The sequence below is a fragment of the Ictalurus punctatus genome, chromosome 11 (genome assembly GCF_001660625.3).
Source record: "Ictalurus punctatus breed USDA103 chromosome 11, Coco_2.0, whole genome shotgun sequence".
Lineage (NCBI taxonomy): Eukaryota > Metazoa > Chordata > Actinopteri > Siluriformes > Ictaluridae > Ictalurus > Ictalurus punctatus.
In genome coordinates, this window is record NC_030426.2 from 16,679,081 (window position 1) to 16,685,681 (window position 6,601).

Here is a 6,601-nt window from a genome sequence, read left to right on the forward strand (position 1 = left end):
TATGTAAAGCAGCTTGCATTGCTAAAAGTTCTCTGTCTACGTAACACATTAGAAAAACTTATCATAGCAACCAGACAGGCCAACTAATTACCCATAAGCTATATATAAAGTTTTTCATTCATAGTCTTTGCTCCCTAACAAAAACCCCATGGAAGTGCAAAGCATGTCTTGTCTTCCTTTGCCATCAACAAGACAGTAACTGTTTTGAAGATTGGCATCCTGATCAGGACTGATAATTCGTTGTTCTTTTATTCATCTTATTTTATAGTATTCCATTGCATGTTTGGGGTTGAACACAGTATTTTCAATAAACTGTAAAAAGGATTTTATTGTCTCTTCTTTCCTTACAATTCACACTGACCGGATGGGTGTGGGGTGTGGGAGACACAATGACATCCCAGATGGACAATTACCTTTGACAATAGGGATTGCCATTACCTTTGACAGTGGGGAGGGGAACTATTACAGATGTTGACACCTATCACATCAATATTCATTGTGTAAGCCACTGGCTTTGAAAAAAAAATAGTGTCACTTCAAAGTTCTACAACTTTTGTAGTCAGACCACATGACATTTCTGCATGATTTAATCACCTATGTGTAGGCAACATCTATGTTTACAAGGTTCAGAGCTCAAAAGTCCTGTCAAAAATGTTTATAATGTGTTTATAACAGTATCCCAAACACCACTGAAAATAGGTTTTTGAAAAGTGTAAATTTACAGTTGATTTAAACAAAACCTATATTCATGACATTCTTACTGCTCTCAAATTACTGTTGGTGAATTTGTAGTAAATATAAGCATATGTAGCATTTTTGGATGAATGTTTTTTAGATAGGTGAAATATATTAAAATGTAAAGGCATGTCAGACTACTTCAAACGTGTCTGAAAGGCCTCAGACTGTAGAGTGTTAAGCCATGATGTGGAACTAACAAACCAACACAGAGACAATAGATTACAATAGTGCTGGTGTGATTAAATGAAGGATCAGGGAAAATGCATCTGCTTACGGATCACACAGATTTCTGGCATATGTTTATTGTTACGTACAGACTCTCAACGGACTTGAACAGGAAGCAAGTGCAGGTCAACGTCTTTATTTACAACTAAAGCCAACGTACAAGAAAACGGGAAACAAGGTCTAAACATAAAACTTGAACCGAGGCATGAAACATGAAACTAGAGCATGGCATGGAAATGCTACCGCTTAGCACTATTACACATTTAAACATTTACTCATCTATCATTTAACTAGAACTAGAACTAATCAACATATAATACTGTGCGCCGTGTGCAGCAACGTGAGGGGTTTAAATAACAAATGTAATTACCTTGAATGTTAACAAAGGTAACAATTGGGATGCGCCCTCGCATATCCAGTAACTAAACAAGGCGGAGACAAAACAGAAACAAATGCACATGTCCATTGTAAACAAAGTCTCCATGGTTCCTAGGCAACTTGCAAGCATGTGCTCACTCTGGTTCGTGCATGTGCCCGCCCTCCGGTTCTCCCTGCACATCGCCGCTGCAGCGCCATCTGCCGGCGAGATCGTGACAGAATCCCCCACCAAAGGCGCTCCTCCCGGGCTGCCAAAGAACACACCCCTCCAATGGAGGTCCTGGTCCCCTGGATAACCTGTCCTTCGCTGCACCAGGAAACTGAGCGGCCTACGCTGGGCAGCAGACAGGCGGAGCACCGCCTCCAGCCAGGCTGGGTCACAAGGTGACGTCCACCGCGGGGCTGGTGCTCGGGGCGATGTCCTCAGTGGGGCTGGAGCTCAGAGAGACGTCTTCTGCGGGGCTGGAATGTGGAGAGACCTCCTCTGCGGGGCTGGGACACAGAAAGATGTCCTCTGCCAGACAGGACAGCGGGACAGCTTCCTCGGCAGGACAGGACAGCTTCCTCAGGCGGGGACCCCAAGGTCACCTTGTTGACCTCTGGCTGGGACCCCGAGGTCGCCTCATTGACCTCAGGCTGGGGCCTGAGACCTCCCCATAGGTCTCCAGCCGGAGCTGGTATGGGTATTCTCGTTCCCATAGTGTTATGCTAAACGCAACTTGGAGTTTCCTTGAAAGGGAACGTCTGGGTTTCGAATGTAAACCTGTTCCCTGAGAAGGGAACGAGATGTTCCGTAGCTTTGTCATACCAGTGTAGGCTTGTGAATTGTGTCATCACTTCAGATAATAGAGGCTGACGGCGTGGTTCACAGGTGCCATAAATATATCACGCACCGCGCTTAATTGCCATGTCACTTCCCTTGATCATGGCAGGCCTATAAATAGGCGTGATTTTACACAAGTTTCAGATGCTGCTCACGTGCAAGGGGTGCTCCCATAGTCTTATGCTAAATGCAACATCTCGTTCCCTTCTCAGGGAACAGGGTTATATGCGTAACCTGGACATTTTTTTCCTTTCTTATTTATTTATAATTATTTTTTAAATAGACCTGTCACCTTGACTCTTGATTAGACATACAGAGTGACGGGGACTGAATTATTTTTCGATTCCTCAGGATACAATTCAATTTTTTAAAACTGTTTCTCTGCAGGCATGTTGAGGAGGCTATTGAGCGGCTGGGCAAGAGGCACCACTACCACATTTGTGCCTACGACCCAAAAGGGGGGCTTGACAACGTCAGACGTCTCACTGGCCATCATGAGACCTCCAACATCAATGACTTCTCTGAAGGCTATTTTGAGGATCGCCGTCCCTCAGCTAACTGCGACCCATATGCTGTGACTGAAGCAATCATTCGCACATGTCTACTTAATGAGGATGAAGAGCCCACAGTGTACAAATGAACTGCAAAGAACTCCCACGTGCCTTCTTTAAAATAAGTGCTTTGGGGAAGCTTATCCAGGAAACTTATTGGCTTCCCCCCCCCCCCCCCCCCCTCAAATCTTGGTTCAATCCAAACATATCACTGCCAAATTATTATAATCATACGTTATTAATCATGCATAAATACTGCATTCATAGTCAGCTACAGTTAACCCTTAGGGGTCGGCTCTCCCACCTGCAGGAGAAAATGGAATGTTCGCACATTTTTTTGTGTTACAAACAGTTTTTGTCCTACAAACATAAAACTGACATCCCCAGAAACCTTGAACAGTCTACTTTCCAAATGTATATAGATCGAAACTACACATATTTTTAGAGCATTATGAGGAGAATAAAATGAACAGCATGCACGTTTCAGTCTCTGAGTCAGAAAACAGCTCTTGATGTCCCACCCATTAGCAACGAGAACTATTCATATGATAACATTATGGTAAATAGGCGGTCGTTATTGGGTAATTAAGAGGTAACAAAATGTGTGAGAACACATTAAACAAGAGCAAGAGCACATGTTACCCGAAAAGCAGGCACTTCTCCGGGGAAACACAGCACCTGGAAGTCATTTTACCCAAAAATTAGGACAGTGAGGACGAACGTTGCCATTTCAAACTTTGACTTGATCCGGCAGAGGATATTTGTGATGAGTAAGTTTTGTTGACTAGCTTTTGTCATGGAATGATTATGATTACATGCTTAGCACTGCAATTCATGATGCATGCAAGCTGCAGCTAAACATTTCTAAAGCCTTTCATAGTACATACATGTTCAGAGTTGAGTGAATTATTTTGCCTCCGTCAAGTATGCATACCATATCTATCACTTTTATAAATAAGCATATGTAAAGCAGCTTGCATTGCTAAAAGTTCTCTGTCTACGTAACACATTAGAAAAACTTATCATAGCAACCAGACAGGCCAACTAATTACCCATAAGCTATATATAAAGTTTTTCATTCATAGTCTTTGCTCCCTAACAAAAACCCCATGGAAGTGCAAAGCATGTCTTGTCTTCCTTTGCCATCAACAAGACAGTAACTGTTTTGAAGATTGGCATCCTGATCAGGACTGATAATTCGTTGTTCTTTTATTCATCTTATTTTATAGTATTCCATTGCATGTTTGGGGTTGAACACAGTATTTTCAATAAACTGTAAAAAGGATTTTATTGTCTCTTCTTTCCTTACAATTCACACTGACCGGATGGGTGTGGGGTGTGGGAGACACAATGACATCCCAGATGGACAATTACCTTTGACAATAGGGATTGCCATTACCTTTGACAGTGGGGAGGGGAACTATTACAGATGTTGACACCTATCACATCAATATTCATTGTGTAAGCCACTGGCTTTGAAAAAAAAATAGTGTCACTTCAAAGTTCTACAACTTTTGTAGTCAGACCACATGACATTTCTGCATGATTTAATCACCTATGTGTAGGCAACATCTATGTTTACAAGGTTCAGAGCTCAAAAGTCCTGTCAAAAATGTTTATAATGTGTTTATAACAGTATCCCAAACACCACTGAAAATAGGTTTTTGAAAAGTGTAAATTTACAGTTGATTTAAACAAAACCTATATTCATGACATTCTTACTGCTCTCAAATTACTGTTGGTGAATTTGTAGTAAATATAAGCATATGTAGCATTTTTGGATGAATGTTTTTTAGATAGGTGAAATATATTAAAATGTAAAGGCATGTCAGACTACTTCAAACGTGTCTGAAAGGCCTCAGACTGTAGAGTGTTAAGCCATGATGTGGAACTAACAAACCAACACAGAGACAATAGATTACAATAGTGCTGGTGTGATTAAATGAAGGATCAGGGAAAATGCATCTGCTTACGGATCACACAGATTTCTGGCATATGTTTATTGTTACGTACAGACTCTCAACGGACTTGAACAGGAAGCAAGTGCAGGTCAACGTCTTTATTTACAACTAAAGCCAACGTACAAGAAAACGGGAAACAAGGTCTAAACATAAAACTTGAACCGAGGCATGAAACATGAAACTAGAGCATGGCATGGAAATGCTACCGCTTAGCACTATTACACATTTAAACATTTACTCATCTATCATTTAACTAGAACTAGAACTAATCAACATATAATACTGTGCGCCGTGTGCAGCAACGTGAGGGGTTTAAATAACAAATGTAATTACCTTGAATGTTAACAAAGGTAACAATTGGGATGCGCCCTCGCATATCCAGTAACTAAACAAGGCGGAGACAAAACAGAAACAAATGCACATGTCCATTGTAAACAAAGTCTCCATGGTTCCTAGGCAACTTGCAAGCATGTGCTCACTCTGGTTCGTGCATGTGCCCGCCCTCCGGTTCTCCCTGCACATCGCCGCTGCAGCGCCATCTGCCGGCGAGATCGTGACAGAATCCCCCACCAAAGGCGCTCCTCCCGGGCTGCCAAAGAACACACCCCTCCAATGGAGGTCCTGGTCCCCTGGATAACCTGTCCTTCGCTGCACCAGGAAACTGAGCGGCCTACGCCGGGCAGCAGACAGGCGGAGCACCGCCTCCAGCCAGGCTGGGTCACAAGGTGACGTCCACCGCGGGGCTGGTGCTCGGGGCGATGTCCTCAGTGGGGCTGGAGCTCAGAGAGACGTCTTCTGCGGGGCTGGAATGTGGAGAGACCTCCTCTGCGGGGCTGGGACACAGAAAGATGTCCTCTGCCAGACAGGACAGCGGGACAGCTTCCTCGGCAGGACAGGACAGCTTCCTCAGGCGGGGACCCCAAGGTCACCTTGTTGACCTCTGGCTGGGACCCCGAGGTCGCCTCATTGACCTCAGGCTGGGGCCTGAGACCTCCCCATAGGTCTCCAGCCGGAGCTGGTATGGGTATTCTCGTTCCCATAGTGTTATGCTAAACGCAACTTGGAGTTTCCTTGAAAGGGAACGTCTGGGTTTCGAATGTAAACCTGTTCCCTGAGAAGGGAACGAGATGTTCCGTAGCTTTGTCATACCAGTGTAGGCTTGTGAATTGTGTCATCACTTCAGATAATAGAGGCTGACGGCGTGGTTCACAGGTGCCATAAATATATCACGCACCGCGCTTAATTGCCATGTCACTTCCCTTGATCATGGCAGGCCTATAAATAGGCGTGATTTTACACAAGTTTCAGATGCTGCTCACGTGCAAGGGGTGCTCCCATAGTCTTATGCTAAATGCAACATCTCGTTCCTTTCTCAGGGAACAGGGTTATATGCGTAACCTGGACATTTTTTTCCTTTCTTATTTATTTATAATTATTTTTTAAATAGACCTGTCACCTTGACTCTTGATTAGACATACAGAGTGACGGGGACTGAATTATTTTTCGATTCCTCAGGATACAATTCAATTTTTTAAAACTGTTTCTCTGCAGGCATGTTGAGGAGGCTATTGAGCGGCTGGGCAAGAGGCACCACTACCACATTCGTGCCTACGACCCAAAAGGGGGGCTTGACAACGTCAGACGTCTCACTGGCCATCATGAGACCTCCAACATCAATGAGTTCTCTGAAGGCTATTTTGAGGATCGCCGTCCCTCAGCTAACTGCGACCCATATGCTGTGACTGAAGCAATCATTCGCACATGTCTACTTAATGAGGATGAAGAGCCCACAGTGTACAAATGAACTGCAAAGAACTCCCACGTGCCTTCTTTAAAATAAGTGCTTTGGGGAAGCTTATCCAGGAAACTTATTGGCTTCCCCCCCCCCCCCCCCCCCCCCCTCAAATCTTGGTTCAATCCAAACA